The sequence below is a fragment of the Aotus nancymaae genome, unplaced genomic scaffold (genome assembly GCF_030222135.1).
Source record: "Aotus nancymaae isolate 86718 unplaced genomic scaffold, 86718_ANA_hifiasm-v0.15.2.pri h1tg000057l, whole genome shotgun sequence".
Classification (NCBI taxonomy): domain Eukaryota; kingdom Metazoa; phylum Chordata; class Mammalia; order Primates; family Aotidae; genus Aotus; species Aotus nancymaae.
The window spans coordinates 63143495-63160835 of record NW_026988471.1 but is presented as its reverse complement, the minus strand read 5'-3'; the positions used below and the strand labels follow the sequence as shown (position 1 = coordinate 63160835).

The window sequence follows — 17341 nt, the reverse complement described above, 5'->3', positions numbered from 1 at the left end:
CCAGACCCAGGAGATCATCGACTAAGAGCCAGGTACCCTTTTAAGTGGGATAAGAAACATTTTACAACCTACTCTCTCGGAAGTAATCTAGGAGCTTCCTCTGCACAATAAAACTTGGTCTCCACAAGCCTTCATCTTAACCTCATTTCCTTTCTATTGATCCCAGGTCTTTAGATAAACTCAACCAATTCTCAACCAGAAAACTTTAAAATCTACCTATAAACTGGAAGCCCCCATCGCTCCCCCACCTTCAAGTTGTCTCGCCTTTCTGGACCAAATCAATGTATTTCTTAACTATGTTTGATCGAAGTTTCATGTCTCCCTACCCCGCCCAACTTGGGCCATGTTGTCAGGACCTCCTGAGGGCTGTGTCATGGACTATGGTCACTCATAGTTGGCTCAGAATAAATCTCTCCAAATATTTTAGAGTTTGGCTCTTTTTGTCCACAATGAGTTATCAGGGGGTATCTCTGGGTAGAGAACCTGGGTGCTGGGGAACAGGGGTGGGAAGGAGGCCTATTTTTTACCATAAATCCTTTTGTTGGTTTTCTACATGTACATTCATTTCCTATAAAACTAATTGCGTTTATTTTTAAAAGAAAAGCTCTTGAAGCAAATATGATAGAAGAGAAGTTTTTTCCCAAAGTATGGTGGAAGGGAAGGGGGAAGAGTTTGTGGTGGGGGTGGGGAGGTGATGGGCCTGAACTTCACCCAAGCCTCTGAGGACCTGGGGAGTAGAACCTTGTGGGGATGCGAGCCAGAAGGTGAAGCCCACTGGTTCCTAGGTGACCTCTCTCTGACTTCATGGGCCATGGGACAGGCTGTCTCTGCAGTGATCTCAACAATGCTCAAGGCAGTCCCTGGCAAGGTTGGACTTATGAGCATCCGGTAGGTGCAAAACGTCAGCCAGGCACTTGGTGCCCAAAGCCTTTGATGACACCCCAGCTGGACATCGAGAGCCTGGATGTGACCTTGGAGAAAACCACCTCTTATGCAGAAAGTAAAGCCCAGCAAATGTCGCCAGGTATTCCTAGCAGGAATACTTAACAGGGCCTTTCCTCCTACCTCCTCCCAGCCCCCTCCACCTCCTTCCCTCCTCTTCACCCTAAAGGAAACCTCTGCACAGCCAAGCTAGGATATTGGATTTCTGAACTCTTGCTAGGACTTGAGTCATCTATTTTCTTTTTATTTACATATACTGAACTTGCCTCAACCACATTGCACCAAAAGCTCTTTGAGGGCTTCAATGTCTTTGCGCCATCACAGAGGCATGCCAATTTCTTTCTTAGTCCATTCGGACTGTGCTAACAGAAACCACACAGACTGGGTGGCTTAAACAGCAGGCATTCATTTCTCACAGTTTTGGAGGCTGGAAGTCCAAGATCTAAGTGCTAGCATCAGGCCTTGGAAGGGCCTGCCTCCTGATTCATAGATGGCATCGTCTCCCTATGTCTTCATACGGTGGAAGGGGTGAGAAAGCCTTCCCCACACACCTGCCCTCCACTCTGTAGAGCGCAACTCCCCCCCGCAGTAAACTCTCATATGGCTGAGAAGGTAAAGTTCTGCTCAGGGCATTCACCTCTTTTCAGTGGTTCTCCACATTCAGCCCAGATAGACTCAGCCAACAGGAAACCCATTAACCAAAAGCTGTGTCTTTAAGCATGTGTTCTGTTTGGCCTCTTACACATCAAAGGGAACATAACAGTGAAAATTATAATAAGCAACAACGATCATCATCATTTCCAAGACACAACATCAGTGCCAGCAGTTCCAATGAGACCCTGGGGTGTCAGTCACTGTATCTGCAAACAGAAGATGCAACTAACCTGCCTCTCCAGGCATAAAGAGTGCTCAGAATGCTTAGAAAACTGTAAATAGCTTTATAACTGCCAGTTGCTGCTATTGTTCATAAGTGCTTTGGGGTCACAGCAATAGAGAGCTCTCGAAATACCTGAAGGTGTGCTCTCAGCAATGAAATTACACAGGCATTTCAGGGCAACCTCAGCTCAGATCCCTGGAGAAAAAAAGAAGCTACAGCTTACCTCCAGAAGGGCACTGAGTATCATGTTTCACCCCAGAAGGGGCTGGCCCTCGAAGGAAATGACCTGAGGTCAGGCTCGGCCTTCAATCTTCCCGGGAGGGGAGGGAAGATGATTGGCTGCCCTCACAAAGGAGCTTCTAGGTTCTGCCTCTTTTTTTCTCCACCTCCTCTTAAGGGAAAAAGTTATTTTCCTTCCTGCGCCTCAGAGCAGAGCAGAAGTTGAAATGGGCTACTTGTTCCTAATATTATTTATAGTTCAGCGAAGGACTTGGGGGTCTCCAGCCTCAGGTCTAGAAACTCCTTCTACAGCCACATCGTGAAAAGATCTAAGTTAGCAGCAAAGCCAGGGCTCCTGAGATAGTATGCGATCTTCTGGTGGCACTTTAAGTTTGTGGTATAAACTGAGATGGTCCCCCAGGACTCTGGGAAAGAGGATCTCACAACAGAAATTTTTCCAGAAAAGGGTGCAGCTTTGGCGTTGCCTTAATAACATGGGGTCTAGCGCCACCTAGTGTCTGCTGTGGAGCTTGACGTGGGTCTTGCTCTGATGAGGTGGTTTTGTTTTTTTTTTTTGGAAATCGGCATTAACGAAGAGAGAGACTCAAATGGAGAAACACGTTTTCTGCACACAGGGCTGTCCTCATGCCCACGATGAGGGACTGAGAGTTTGGTGGGAGAAGTTGAAAAGCTACAATCTTAATGTGTCACGGACGGGGGTGTTGGGTGAGGGGATAGGGGAGTCTTTCTCTTGGAAGGAAGCTGGGGTGACTCACAAGTAATATTTAGAGTCTTAGTCCCAGAAGATTGGCTTGGATTTGTCTGCATGAATATTTTTGCTCACAGTAGAAAAAAATACTTGTGCTATTTTATGACTTCTATGCTTTCCAAACTAGTTTCTCAGAGCTCTCCCAGAGCCAGCATAGGGGCTGCTTACAAAAAGCCCTTGGAAGCTGCTTCATTGTGGAATCCACTCCTGCTCCCCGTCACTGTCTGCAGGACAAGCCGCCCTCCTTTCTTGCCACTTCCTGGCTGTCCCTGACCCTCTACTAATTAAAGCCACCATTTGCTATTTATTTAACATGATTCATTTAAACCTCAGAACAGTCAGTGCACAATGCAGTGGATACTGGTCATCTCAGCTGATCCTTAGGGAAGTTACAAGACTTACCCAAGATCTTCTGGCTCATAAGCAGAGGTGGGATTTGAACCCAGAGTTATTGAGCTCCAAAAAATGTGTTTATTTCACTATAGTATTCCATCTGCACTGCCAGGGGTAGCGGCTATTGCAGAGGATGCTGAATGTCCAGTAGGTTCTTGAGGAGACAAAGAACCTCTGAACTGAGGGCTTCTAGCTCAGAAGATACTTCCTGCTCTGGGACGGTGCCTACGACCCCAAGGCCTGGCTGGACACTTGGTGTAAACACCTCCCTCCTCACAGCATCTGCCCTCCCTCCACACAGACACTTCCTCAGCCTACACTTCTCCACCCTTGGAAACCACCCCAGAGGAATAATGAGAGCAAAGAGCAGGATTTGGCAACTGTGCAGAATGCCAGGAGAATCATGGATTTGTCTGACTCCTGGGCTTTGGCCTCATCTGGTGGAAAACTGGGAAAATTCCCTACTGGCTCCTCCCTTCCCTTCCCTCCAGGCCCCTCCACCATTCTCCACCAAATAGACTCGTCTCCAAAAAAAGGTTAAGTAAGGCCACTCTCTGGATGCCTCTGAAACAAAATGGTTTGCTTAAATGTACAGATTCAGAAAAAAGTTTAAATGAGGCAGCAGGCTGCAGTGGGACCCACACGCTGACCTCCATAGATGGGTGAACGTTCGGGCTGCTGGCAGACCACGGAGGTGGTTCAGGGGTATGGGAGTAGCACAAAATGGGACTTAAGTCCCCACTCTGTCACTCCTCAGCTCAGTAATTTTGGGCAAAGTCACTTAACCTCTGTAGGTATCAGTTTCTTCACTGAGAGAATGAGGACAATGATTCTCTTACCTGTAAGTTAATTGATGCACAAGTGCTGGGTAAAGCCCTGTAAGAGTGTGAGGTACCACACAGTGAAGGAACTGTGGGCATGCAGGATTTAGCCAAGACAGCCTTTACTCACTTCGTCCTTTCCCTACCTCTCCTTCTTCCCCACAAGGAGTCTGTCTCCTTCTACAAAGAGGGTCTTAATACAGACTCACACACACATATATAGAGAGTCTTCAGTTCTTGTGGGATTTTCATTTTTTTCCAGTTAAATCATCTTGGAAACCAGCTTTTCCAATAAAGACCCAGTGGCCAGGACTGCTGGATGCACTTTCTTTAAAGGTGGTGGGAAACACAGAAGCAGGAAGGTCTAGGACAGCATCCATCATGTGCAAGGGGAAGGTCCTAAAAGACTATTTCTTCTGCTGCCAACTAAGAAAGATGGACGTTTGTGGCTGGGCCCGGAGGCCAATCACCATAATAGTCCGGCAGTGCTAATACATTCAGGGGAGAGCAATTAATGCCTGATGGGGAACATCAGGAGGACAGAGCTTGAGTCTGCAGCCTATGTCTTCACAGGCTCCATTTCTAATTTAGGGTGTCTCCACCCGGCTTGGCAAACTCTGTGCCTCTCCAAGAGGGAAGAAATAGCTTCCCAAGTGAGGCTCAGGAGGAACAAAGGCCTCATTAGGATCAATCACTTATTCTGAGTACACATTCCCAAGAATCTCTATTGATGATCTCAGATACAAATGAAGTAGTAATTAAGGATGTAATGCAAATGATCTTCAGCTTAGCGACTCTCTGTAATTGAAATTTACTAAATTAAGTCTGAGATTTTTGAAACTAGGCCTTTAAAAAAATTTTTCCCGATTATAATTACCCCCTCGCCTCCCTCCGCCCACCCTTCGGTAATGTAATTAGTTTAAAATAAGATCCGTGGTCGGGCTGATGATGCACTGCCTACTGAAATGCTGGCCTCCTATCAACAATCCCCAGGGAGTGAAGAGAACAGGGGCTCGCATCAGTCAGAGAGGCTGCTGTCGTGCTGCCAAATATAGGACAAGGAAACTGGACATAGAGCTTGTGATACCAACCGTGCCGGGCAGGAGAGATTCCTCAGCTTCTCCCTTCTGTTCCTTTTCCCTCTGCCCTCAGAGCCGGCATGAGCTATGGACCATTCAGAGAAAGAAGGGAACAGACTGGAGTAGGAGAGGAATTGGAATCTTTAGGGGATGCAAAGAAGGCTCCCGACAGGAGAGACGGGTTGGGCAGATCAGAAACCCAGCTGTTTTCTAAGAGGCCAGAGTGCTAAATCTCAATCTGTAGTAGCCCTGGGACTCCTCCAAATCCTGTCCTCTGCCACCTGATAGGACTATCCCTGGCCTGAGCTCATTTCTCCTGATCTGCCCCAGCAGAGGGCAATGCCCGCCAAGCTCAGCCTGCCCAGAGCCCAAGAGGAGCCGTGTGGCCAGAGAAGGGGCCCCAGCAGGTGCTCCAGCCTCTCCATTCTTTTCCCCAGTTTGGTTTTTGTCCCAAACTGGGACAAAGAGGGCTGAACATTGTCCTGGGCATGTTTGATCTTCCAGAAGAGTGTATTGGCCTGTTTCATTTAATTCAGATGAAAAGATCAGCTTGCCTTTGAGATCACACTCTAATTTCATCAGAACTGTCATGTGAGAACAGAAGAGAAGCTACCCACAGCCTTCCTCCTTCCCTTCCCCGCTCCTCCCCTCGCTCAACCTCACCTTCCCAGCCCACGGCTTCCTGAAACTGTTAGATCAACAGAGAAACACCTGGAGCCCACTGACCCTCACAAGGCAAAAGCCAAAGGCTGTCAGGCCCGTCTTAAAATGCCTCGTGAGCAGCGCAGACCTGAAAGAGAATGCCTTCTCCCACTGGCCCCCAGCCCTTCAAAACTGCGTGTGCACATGCACCTGCTTTCTGTCATCCATTCACACCACCAGTGTCAGAAACTTCCGTAAATGCTCAGCTAAAGCGCTTTTGTCAGAGACAAGCAGCAGAGTTGTTTCTGGAGAGCATAGCAGGTGTATGTTCCATTTGCAAATCAGATGGAAAAGATAGACAATAGCAATCTTGTCTCTAGATAAGCCATTGCTTAAAAGCTGCCCTGAGCTAATGTGTGCACATTGACTGTTGGAAACTGGTGCCCAGCGTGGGGTCTGGCACGTGGTAGGTGCTTGGTAAATATTAGCTGAGTGAATAAATGAATGGCTCACTCTTCTTCAAAAACTTTCACAAGCTTCTCAATGGTATGGAAAAACGACATGGTTCTAAAATCTGGTATTGGGGATCCCGCAATCAGATGCTTGACCGCCTGGTCCCGTCAGCACTCTATACACTGACTAGGGCAGCAGCCGTCAGGATCACCTGTAAGACTTGTTAAAATCCAGCAGGCTGGGTCCCAAATCAGTAGATAAAGGGCAGGCTGGAGACTCCGCCTTTCTACCAAGTTCCCAGATGATGCTGATGGTAGCCCAGGTCCACATGTTGCCCATATCACTCATTTCCACAAAAGGTGCCCCCGAGCCTGCATCCCACCAGTTAGTCAAAGTCCTGCTCAGATGCTACCTTGTCAACAAAACTGGACACACTAGCAAAAAATGCACCCCACCCCTCACTCACCTTCCTGTCACACCCCTCTGTGCCTGCCAAGACACTTGGTATCTGAGCTGTTTGGCTGTGTCTCCCTGACCTCAGGAGCCTAAAGTTCTCATGCCTTTCCCCATGCCCCATAGAATCTCATTTATTGCAGCCAAGACACGCTGCCAGCTGGGGCAGATTCCATGCCATTCACTGGGACCTTTAATAGAGAATTTCAGACTCCTTGATGCAGCACTTAGCCCTGGGAGTCCAAAGATGCATGAAGCCCAGAGACTGCCCTTGGGACTAACATCTATTTTCTGGGTTATATTCACTGCTCACTGAGCCCACTCTGCTGTCCTTCCAGATGCTGGCCTGGGGCATGACTGACCTGAGCAGACCGCTGGATGTCCTTCCTGATCTAAACCAGTAGGAGGTTCCTCTCATTAATATACAGCTCCAAGTTCTCAGCTTGACTTGCCGTCTTTGAGACTCAGAAGGGAGGTGTTACTTTCGGTGGTAAGCCATGATATGTAACTCACAGAGGGCAAGCGAGAAGCAGGTGAAAGATGTTTTGCAGCCTGTTTAAATGTCAGTGACTAAGACCCAGGGGTGCTCTGAGAACATTCTCACTTCTCAGTTGTGGGCACCTAAAAGGTTACTGTCCCCGGTTCTCCTGCCACAGGGACTCATGGCATCATGCCCTCACAGTCTCATGGGACCAACGGCAAATTATGGAAACTCAACTCAAGCTGCTTAAGTAAAATGGAAACTCTTTGCTCACCTTTGTGGCTTGGCCCAAGGTGACCCAGAGTTGAAATACTGAAATTTCAGAATTGAAAAAGGAGCTATAGAAATCTGGGATCTAGGAACCACGTCTGGTCTCACGTGTGCCAGGACCCTTTCTGTGTCTATCCTGTTCTCATCTCTGCAAGTCCTTGCATGTGGGCCTAACTCTCTCTTGCTACATTCAGGAGAAAGGATACCATGACCACCAAGGCAGTAAGGAATGGAAGGGGGACTGTGCCCCAAAGGAGATAGGAGTGCTAGGCAGACCCAAACCAGACATCCACCACAAATGGTTAGCAAATGTTCTTTGTCACAAGTCAGGCACTCTGCTGTTTTACATATATGATCTCATTTGATCCCCAAACTGATTCCATGAGTCAAGTATGGCATTTGTAGGTCTTATAAATAAAAAGGCATGACACACATCACACCTCAGTCTCTCCTGCCAGCTCCATTGCTGGCTTTGGGACAGCCAGAAGATATGATCTGGATGGAAGAATGCATTTCCTTTGGAAATCAGCATATTGTCCTAGGAAGAGGGCCTAAAACCAGTGCTTTAGCTCTGGTTGTCTCTGTTTCAGTAGTTATGAGGCTAACACCATAAATGTCAAGCTGTTAATTTTGGATAATTTAGATCTCTCTATGAAACCACCATTTCTCTTGAAGGGAGAGAATCTCATCAGGAAAATCAAAGGGGCTTCCTCCACTATCTCATCCAGCCAAGACACATATCCTTTGGGATAGCATTTAGAAAGATAGATGGTCCGATTAGATGAGGGTAAGGTAAGGGATTCTCCCTCCAGATCATCTGCCATCTGGAGATGTTTTCATGGATCCTAGGACCCTACCCAAAAAGAGGACTCCTTCTCTCCAGCTTTGTTTCTGTGACCACTTCTCACCTATATTTTCGAGAGCTGAGACTTGCTCACAACTTTACCAGTAAGAGAAAATAAATCATAACAGAGGCTGGTCATCACCCCTCTGAGCAGGTCCCTGACCCACCAGGGGTGTGGCTCCTTGGCTGCTGAGATTCTCAAGGCTGAGAGCAGCCCCTCCAGTGTTCCTACCTGACTGGGGACTTTGTGCAGCCACAGGCTCTGTCTCTTCTGGTCTCCATTACATCCTGACTCACAGCACAGTGGCTAGCACAGAGCAGGTGCCCAAGAAATGTTTGTTAAACAAATGAGTGATATTCCATTCTCAAATGATGGATAAAGCAATAATTGAAATCAGTTGGCAACTCCAAGCCAGGGTCAATATGCTGAACATTAGCATTATAGGCAGCAGAGACCATCCTTTCTCAGGCCTGAAAGAATGATCCAAGTTTCTCAGAGACATCCATGGTTCTTCTCCCTGGTCAGTTCTGAGGGCTTTGTTTTTGGTTCTATCAATGCAAACGCCAACTCTTTATGTAAATATTGTCATAAATGCCTTCTCAATGCTCTGCTATGCATTTGTTCAGTATAAATATGCTGATCATAGACTTCAAATCTAGGGCAAAGAACATTTGACTGAAGTCAGACAACTAGAGCTCCAGCTCTACGACCACTAGCAAATACCAATATTTACTGAGCACTTACTATGTGCCTGACACTTTAAATGCATAATCTCATTTAGTCCTGAAGATAATCCTATGTAAACAGTGCCATCATCACCTTCATTTTACCCATGAGAAAAGTAGACTTTTTAGGGTGTAAGGACCTAGCTCAGAGCCACATAGCCACATGGCAACTACTTAGTTCAAGGAAGAGCCAGGACTCAAACCCATCTGACTCCAGTGCCAGTGCTGTCAGATCATTCCATAGCATTGCAAGTCACTTAACTTCCCGCACCTCCGCTTTATCTTCCTTCTAATGGGAATAAGAATCATCTCGCAGAGTGAACATGGTAGGCTGATGCATTTTATACACAGTAAAGCTCCACACACCTTTTAAGGTTAACGTTGCTATGGCCCCCAATCAAAGTAGGGTGTCAGAAGCCAGCACTAGATTAATCAACACTTTTCTTCCCTTAGACATCTTGCCAGTGCTTCAGTAATCACAAACATTACCCAACACCTACTTTGTGCCATTCACAGAGAGACAAATAAGAGGGGCCCTTGTCCTCAGGAAGCTCGCACCTTATGAGCATCTCCACTAGTTAAAGAGGGTCAAGGCTGGATCTATACACTCACCCCAGACGTCCTCTTTGCTTGATGGTTCCTTGTTTCTCTGTAAGAAAGAGTAAAAGAAAAGTTTGAGCCTAATGGTTGGACCTCTAGGACACAAAGAATAAGAGGGCAGATAAGTGGGAATAAAGGCCACCCCTTAGCTGTGGGGATCACACTCCAGGGAGGAAGGAAATGTCTCCTTCCTACAAACAATGATATTACAGAGTGGTTAAGGGTTCAGATAGCAGCTCCCCTCTTTCCTGGCCACGTGAGCACCTATTTAAGCCTGTTTCCTCATCTCTTAGGGGGAGGTAATGATTTTGATAATCTGTGTAAAGAGTTTTGGTCAGCGTCTGGCACGTAGCAAACGTTAGGTGATGTGTGGCCAAAGGCAGGGCACCCAGTGGTGCAGGCTACAGCAGCAATGACCTCACGAGCCCGTGGGAGGGAAGCAGCACCTGTGGCCGGGAACGAGGGGAAGCCACTCGGGACCCAGGGGAAGGAGGAGGAGTCTGGAGCAAGCACCAGTGCTGTGTAAACAGCCCTCACTAGTCCAGCATAGCCTAGAGAAAGGAGGGCCAGAATACCAACTAATAAAATCAGAATGTCTTGTTCACATTAAAAACTATTGTTTGTTTACAGAACAAGAATATCAGGTATTTGTGTTACACTTTCAAATTCATTAGATTCTCCGAACAACCCCATGAGGCACAGAGAGAAATGGCCACCTCCATTTTACAGACGGTGGGACTGAGACTTGTGAGCTGACACCATGTGATGGAGGTGGTGGAACTGAACGCTTAGTGCTTGGTTCAGGGTTTAACACCCTCTTTCCAGGAAAATCTTTGTGGAGAAAATGAAAAAAATACAGATGCCTGCCTGGAGAAGCTTTTAAACTTCCTATTCCTGAGCCCTCCTGAGACCTACTAAATAAGGATGTGCGCATTCCCAGGAAAGCTCCCCCAGGGCAGCGGATACCTTTGGGCTGGTACAGTGGACTGGTATCCTGGAAGCCAGTGGCTGCAACAGTAATGGTCTGTTTGTAGCCATAAGAGGTTTGGAGCAAACGCTGGTTGTCTGCCAGCCCCAGGCAGCCTCTACCCGCTCTTGCTAGGACAGCTGCACTGGCCCACCCACTGGGGTTACGCCCATCAACAATCCCCTGCCCAATCCACCCTCCACCGCAACCGCCCTCTGCCTCGCCCACTCGCAAAACCCTGCTTAGCATTCTGCTCAGCTCGCAAGCCCCTTAGCACAAGCCCTGCCTGATCTGACCACATTACCCACCAGTCTGTTCCCTAGCTCCCACGTCTTCCTTCAGTCTCCAGATCTGCAGAGACCGCCTCCTACCACAGGCCCTTGCACCTGCAGCTCCTGCGCTCTGGATTGCCCATGGCCTCGCACCCCACTGCCCTCCCCTTCTAGTTAATGTCTCCTCCTTCTGACGGTACAGGGAAGTCCTGTCAGCCCCTAGTCTAGGGCAGAGCCCTTTGCTACGTGTTCTCTTAGAGCCGGGCTCCCTTCTTTGAGGGGGCTCATCTCTGATTATGGCTGTGCATGGAGGAGTGAGATTTTTTAAAAATTTAGTTCCATCTTCTCTCAACACAGAAGAGGGTTTCTGGAGAGCAGGCATCTTGGGGTCTGCCCTGCTCATCGGGTCTTCTCACTGCTTGGTACTCACTGAGTGTTTGTTGAATGATATTGCATGTTATGTGTAAAGGGACCAGCCAAGAGCCCAAATGCCTCTGCCTCCCAATTCCCAGGAGGCAGGACGTTTGGAGGAGGCCAGGCTGATGAAGTCATTTTAACATCTGTGCTCCCGTGAAAGTGCAACATCGCTAGGTCTTATTACCATGTAACGTGCACTGCTGACATTCCTGACTTTGTCCCGTCCATATCCCCCACCCTGGCCACGAGAGACTCCCACACCACAGTCTCCTTTACTCGGTTGGATTTGAATTTTTATGAGGCAGAATTATTTTTGTAATCAGAAAAGGCCATACAAATAATTGTTAAAGTCTGTCAGAACTGGGCAAGACTCTAAGGTAACATTACTTCTGTCTCTAAAAATCATAATTTGGAAGGAAGTATAAAGTATTTAATGTATGTCTTTATTGAAAGTATTTCAAGAAGCACTAGAAATTTATTTGAAGTTTCTCTTGGCATTCTGAAGTTAAGAAAAAGCAATAATTGTATGTCATGGTTCAGAGGTCCTCTCTGCCCCGACACTGCAATGTGTTGTTAACTAAGGGATCTGGTGAAGAATGTGAGAGGCAGAGTGACTTCTCAGAAAAGAGGCAAATGCCTTGCTGGGCTGCCTGATGGCCCTTCCTGAGATAAACAAGGAGAGCAAATACAGGACCTAGGCGGCAGCTTTCCTGACACCTGCTTCACCCCGGACTCCACTCTACACAAAGGCCAGGGATGGGGTGAGATTATCCGGTTTTACACAGTATTATTTTTTAAAACCCTAAGATTTAGTAGGTTGGTTGGTGTGTTTTGGACTGTGTCAAAGAATTCCCACACTAAGTGATTGCATTCGAATTTCACTTACTTATTTGAGACAATTCCTCACCTCTCCCTGCTGTGAGCCTATGTCTTAGTTTGCTTTGTGCTGCTATAACAGAATTCCATAGACTGGGTAACTTATAATGAAGAGAACTTTCTCCGGCTCTAGAGGCTGGAAAGTCCAAGATCAGGGGGTCACATCTGGTGGGGGCTTTCTTGCTAAGTCACCCCATGGCAGAAGGGCAAAGAGAGGGCGAGAGAGAGACAAAAGGGGCTAAATTTGTCCTTTTATAAGGAACCCATTCCCACAAGAATGAACCCACTCCCATGACAATGGCATTAATCCATGCATGAGGGCATAGCCCTCATGGTCTCATCACTTATTGTCACAATGGCAATTGAATTTCAACATGACTTTGGGACGGGACACACATTCAAACCACAGCACCCTAGATACTGGCCCAACTCTGGCTCCTCACTGGTGAGAATCTCTTTGGTTATTAGAAATAAGCATCAAATCGCTGTTAAGGAATATGTGCTTTGAGCTGGGTCTGGAGGACACAGCCAAGGGCTTTGCTGACAGGGGTAGAGTAGTTAACGGCAGTGTCAGGAGACTAAACCCTGACTGGGTCAGGTGATCTCATTCTCGAGTGTCATGAATCTTACCATATTCAAGTAATTTTCTCTCTTTACCCCCGGTCTACACAGCAAGACTTACCCCTAGTTGCCCTCATCGGTAACTGATAACATACTCTTTTTTTTTTTTTTGAGATGGAGTCTCGCTCTGTCACCCAGGCCAGAGTGTAATGGCACAATCTTGGCTCACTGCAACCTCTGCCTCTCGGGCACAAGTGATTCTCCTGCCTTAGCCTCCCAAGTAGCTGGGATTACAGGCACACACCATCACACCCAGGTAAATTTTTTGTGTGTTTTAGTAGAGGCAGGGCTTCACCATGTTGGCCAGGATGGTCTCGAACTCCTGACCTCAAGTGATCCACCTGCCTCAGCCTCCCAAACTGCTGGGATAACAGGTGTGAGCCACTGTGCCCAGCCAATAACACACTCTTTATTGCCTTTCTCCTTCCCTGTCTCCTTTCCCATTTCCCCCTTAATGTTTCCTGGGATCACCTTCCAAATGAACTCTTGTCCTCAATCCTTGTTGGCGAGCATGCTTCTGGGGAACCCAAACTAAGACATCCATCTCACTGACTGCTCTGTGCATGTGATCGAAAAGACCCCAGAGTCCCCCTTAACCCTCTGCTTAATAAAAACAAGAATAATACAGTTGAAAGAAAGGTGACAGCTAACTCACAAGTTACTGGATTAGCACCTAACTCTGTCAGAGCACGTTCACCAGGCCTTATTGCAGAGCAATATGGTGGCTGACAGTGCTGACCCTCCTGCCGTGAGCAACCCCCATCCTGACCACAAGGAACTTCCATGGCCTTCTTTAGCTCTGTTGGCTTTGAATTTTTATGTGGCACGTTATTTAACCCACACCTAATTGGAATAGTATTAAACTCATTCTTGATTACTTCTCCCTGGAAACTCTTATCTTATTAAGTATTTAACAGAAGTTCACATTCTGAAGCTAATCAGGCTCTGTTATTTAATGAATGAAAAGAGGACTAAAGTTAGACCCACAAACCCATTTTCCTGGTCAACCTTCTTTAACAATGCAGTTTTCCTAACTCTAAGGTTGTCGTGTTTGTTGAAAAAAAGACAGTTCTTTTAGCTTTTCTTTGATTGTTAAGTATCTGAATGCTCTAGATTTTCAGAATACCTGCAGTAATTTCTAGCAACACTAAAGGAATGGTTCTCATCCCTAGCTGTGCATTAGAATCATCTGGGAAGCTTTTGTTGCAAGGGATTCCTGGGTCTCACTACAGACCAATCAAATGGTGATGTGCAGGCAGTATTTTAAAAGGCTCCAGGTGATTCTAATGTGCAAACAAAGATAAGAACCACTGATTTAGGGGAACAGGGTTTTTATAAGGCTTTGAACACCAGCTGCCCGAGGAGCTACAGATTTGGAAAAGCAAGAAGAACTAAAAGTGTCATTGACGGCAGACCAAATGACATAGCACACGTCATAATAATATAGTCACTGCATTTGTGGCCTGCCCTACGCTTCACTCCACCCTTTACTCACGCTTCACTCTCTGCATTTGAGCCAAGGGACCTCAGGAAGCCCCTCAAAAACCATGTATGATCTTTTGCTCTCATAATATAGCAAAGACTTCTCCTCCCCAGAGATTTCAAATCAGGAATTTTATTTTCTCACTTGAAAGTTGGGTAGTTGAGCTTCATGTAGTCTTACGTCTCATGCATTTTAATTTCCCTATCTTCAGATCTGAGTAATTTTTGCATCTTCAGGTATTATCTCAGCCTTGATGAATGTGGCTGCCTTTGTCCCTGGGGAGTTATCCTAGAGAAGGTGTTTCTCACATCCCCAGAGTCCAAAAAATCAAAATGGAACCTGAATGCTGTGACATTTCTTTATGACTGAGCTCCACCCAGGGCCGGCCCTTTACAGGCTTAGGGCTCTGGAGGATTTCTTTAAGCCTAATAATGTTCTCTTATAAAACTTTACGAAATCATAGTGATTATTTGGGATTCTAAGCCAAGGTAACATAATTTAAGTGAGTCCTTGAGACTTCTAAGATGTTTTTGTATGTTGGCATGTATCTGCATTTCTATAGGAACATATAAAAACATCTAGAAACATCTATAGAAGAGGGAGACAGTCTGTAGCTTTTTTCAAATTCTCAAACAGGTGTGTGAGTTTACACAGTTTAAGAATTAGCAACTTCATGCTTTTCACCTCTTGCCCAAGAGCCCAAATACAGACTTATTGATGTGAGGGACTAATGTTGAGCCTCCTGGTCTCCTCCCTCACTTTGTTCCCTTCTCCTACCACCTCCTTCCTCACCATCTAGGGGCTCTAGAATGTTACAGGATATAGGCTTCTGGTCACCAGAGAGGAGGCGTAACGCCACAGGGCACCTGGAAGTCAAGGCGACAAAGTGATCCAGATCCCAGGATCCAGCAGTTCTTCAGAAAAAAGATTTGGTATGGGTTCTCTGGTGGCCCACAAGATCCCAAGCAAATGCTGTCCCAGACTAACATGACTCCAGGCTGAGAGCTGGCTTAGCTGGAGAGAACAAGCCTCCCTTTCTCGTGCAAGCACACGGGATCCTTTTCTTTCCCCAAATTCTTAAAAAGGCATGAAAGATGGTCATTTGTCACTGTCGGGCTTCCCACTGCATCAAAGCAGACACTTACTATGCTGAAGTCCCACCTTGGCATACAACTCACTCCCTCGCCTTGGAAAGGCTGAGTCTCCCAGTTTCTCTGCTGTGATGCGATGATGGCGGTGGGGGGGCGGCGGGGGGCTGGTTAATAATGTCTCACCTTCAGGGTGAGACACAAGACTCTGTAAGTTCCGTAAAAGGGAGGGGGGCTGTGAGTGTGTATGAGGGGATGGTGGCACAGGGAGAGGGAGCCAACATTTACTGACTCTCTAGTATATGCCAGGTATGTGCCATGCCCTTCACTCATGATCACTGCCTGGTGAGCAGCTGCAGGGCACACTCCAACAAGGGAGCAACTGCTGCACAAGGTCACACTGTTGGGCTGGAAAAATCCTCAACTGCAAGAGACTTACTCTTCAAAGGAGAAGAATAAACCTGTATAGTGCCTGTGACAATAACCACCAATTGCACCTAGTATTTCATGCTTTTTCTTTAGCAAGACTGCCCAGTAGAACTTTCTGAGATTAAAATGTTCCATGTCTATAATGTCCAATGTGGTCGTCATGAGCCACATGTGGCTATTAAGCACTTAAAATGGACTAGGCCGACTGAAGAACTGAATTTTAAATTTTATTTAATTCATTCAAATGTAAATGGCCACATGTGGTAGTGGCCACTCTATTGGAAAGTGCAGTTCTATGGTAGATCTGATTTTTAGCTAGACCAATTGTCCCCCAAAATGAAGCCTCTAATTCACAGCCTATATTGCAGGCATGTGATAAAGTTTTGGCCAACAGAGCGGTGATGTAGGCAACTTCCAGGCTATGCCCTTGAGAGAAGGGCCTTTCACTCCCTCCTGCTGGCTGGCCCAGGGTGTGGCCGTGAGACATCTGGAATCACGAAGACAATACCTTAGGCAGAGTACAGCAATAACATAAAAGGAACCCGCGTCGCAGAGGATGCTTTCATGAAGCTGTGCCCTAATTCCAGCTCAGACATCTATGCGTGAGAGAAATAAGAATTCCATTTCACGTAAGCCACCGTCATTTTGGGTCTCTGTGACTCTGAGCCACACCTGTCTTCTATCCTAGCAGGTATACAGTCCTCCTCCCTCTTACAGAGACTGGGGGAAACAAACATCCTATGTATGAATTTCGAAGCTGCTGTCAGATCTTTGTGCAGCTTAAGGGCAGAGGAATTTGTGGGGCATCTGCCCAGCAAAGCACTTTGGTGGGCTGGTCGGTCTGCAAAGGTAGACCTGAGTTTAGTGGGTAAGGAATGGAAAGCCAGATTCTATGCGTAAGAAAGAAATCAGTATTTGGGGGAGAAGACCGGCCCCTAAAGTAGGGAGAAGGGCCTGGGGAGAGGAGAAGGAGGGACCTGAGAAAACAGCATTAGGATGGGCCTAAGGGGTAATATAGTCAGCGGGACAGTTCCCAGGGCAGCAATAACAGACGGGCTTTCTCAGCAATGGCATCTTGTCCCTGTGCTGAGCTGTACTCCAAGCAACTCCTTGCTTGTTCCAAACGCTGCTGCACAGCCCAGCCTTGTGTGGATGGTGCTTTGCAGAAAACTAAGGAATTGGGGCAGCGTCCAACATGGGACAAAGCAATATGGAGAACACAGCAGTCTTAGGAGGAAAGGCACGGGGTTCACTCAGGAGTACAGAGGAGTGGAGAAATCTGAACAAGAGGTGACTAGGAGAACAGGAAGCTCCTTGAGGGTTCCTGCAAACTTTGCAGGGAGAGGCACGCTGGCTTCCACCAAATGTGGGATGGGGGTTCCTGCCACCTCACTTGAATGTTAGGGAAAAGCATTACCCCAGAAGTCTGCAGGGCCTGCGGCATCCAGGCAGTTGACACTCGGTTTTGCAGTTCCTCGTGGGACCATCTTTCCTCCTGGCCAACTCCCAAAAACCTGACAGCCAAGTTGGGAAGAGAAATGAATGTTTCTTTCATGGTTTCTCTAACTTGGCTCTAACTTGGCTTGGATTAAAGGAGAACTGCTCCTCTTAAATCAAGA

The 17341-nt window shown here is 47.0% G+C and overlaps 2 long non-coding RNA genes across 2 annotated transcripts in view; one reads left to right on the top strand and one right to left on the bottom strand.

Annotated features, from left to right (window-relative positions):
* Positions 1-17341, bottom strand: part of LOC105734416 (uncharacterized) — a 97482-nt gene that overhangs the window by 27679 nt on the left and 52462 nt on the right. The window contains exon 2 of the long non-coding RNA XR_010337947.1: positions 9582-9618. This is a non-coding gene — a long non-coding RNA (uncharacterized LOC105734416). The remainder of the gene's footprint in view (positions 1-9581; positions 9619-17341) is intronic.
* LOC135269730 (uncharacterized) lies at positions 880-3113 on the top strand. Its single transcript, XR_010337998.1, has 3 exons — positions 880-1024; positions 1361-1554; positions 2935-3113. It is a non-coding gene; the product is annotated as an uncharacterized LOC135269730 (long non-coding RNA).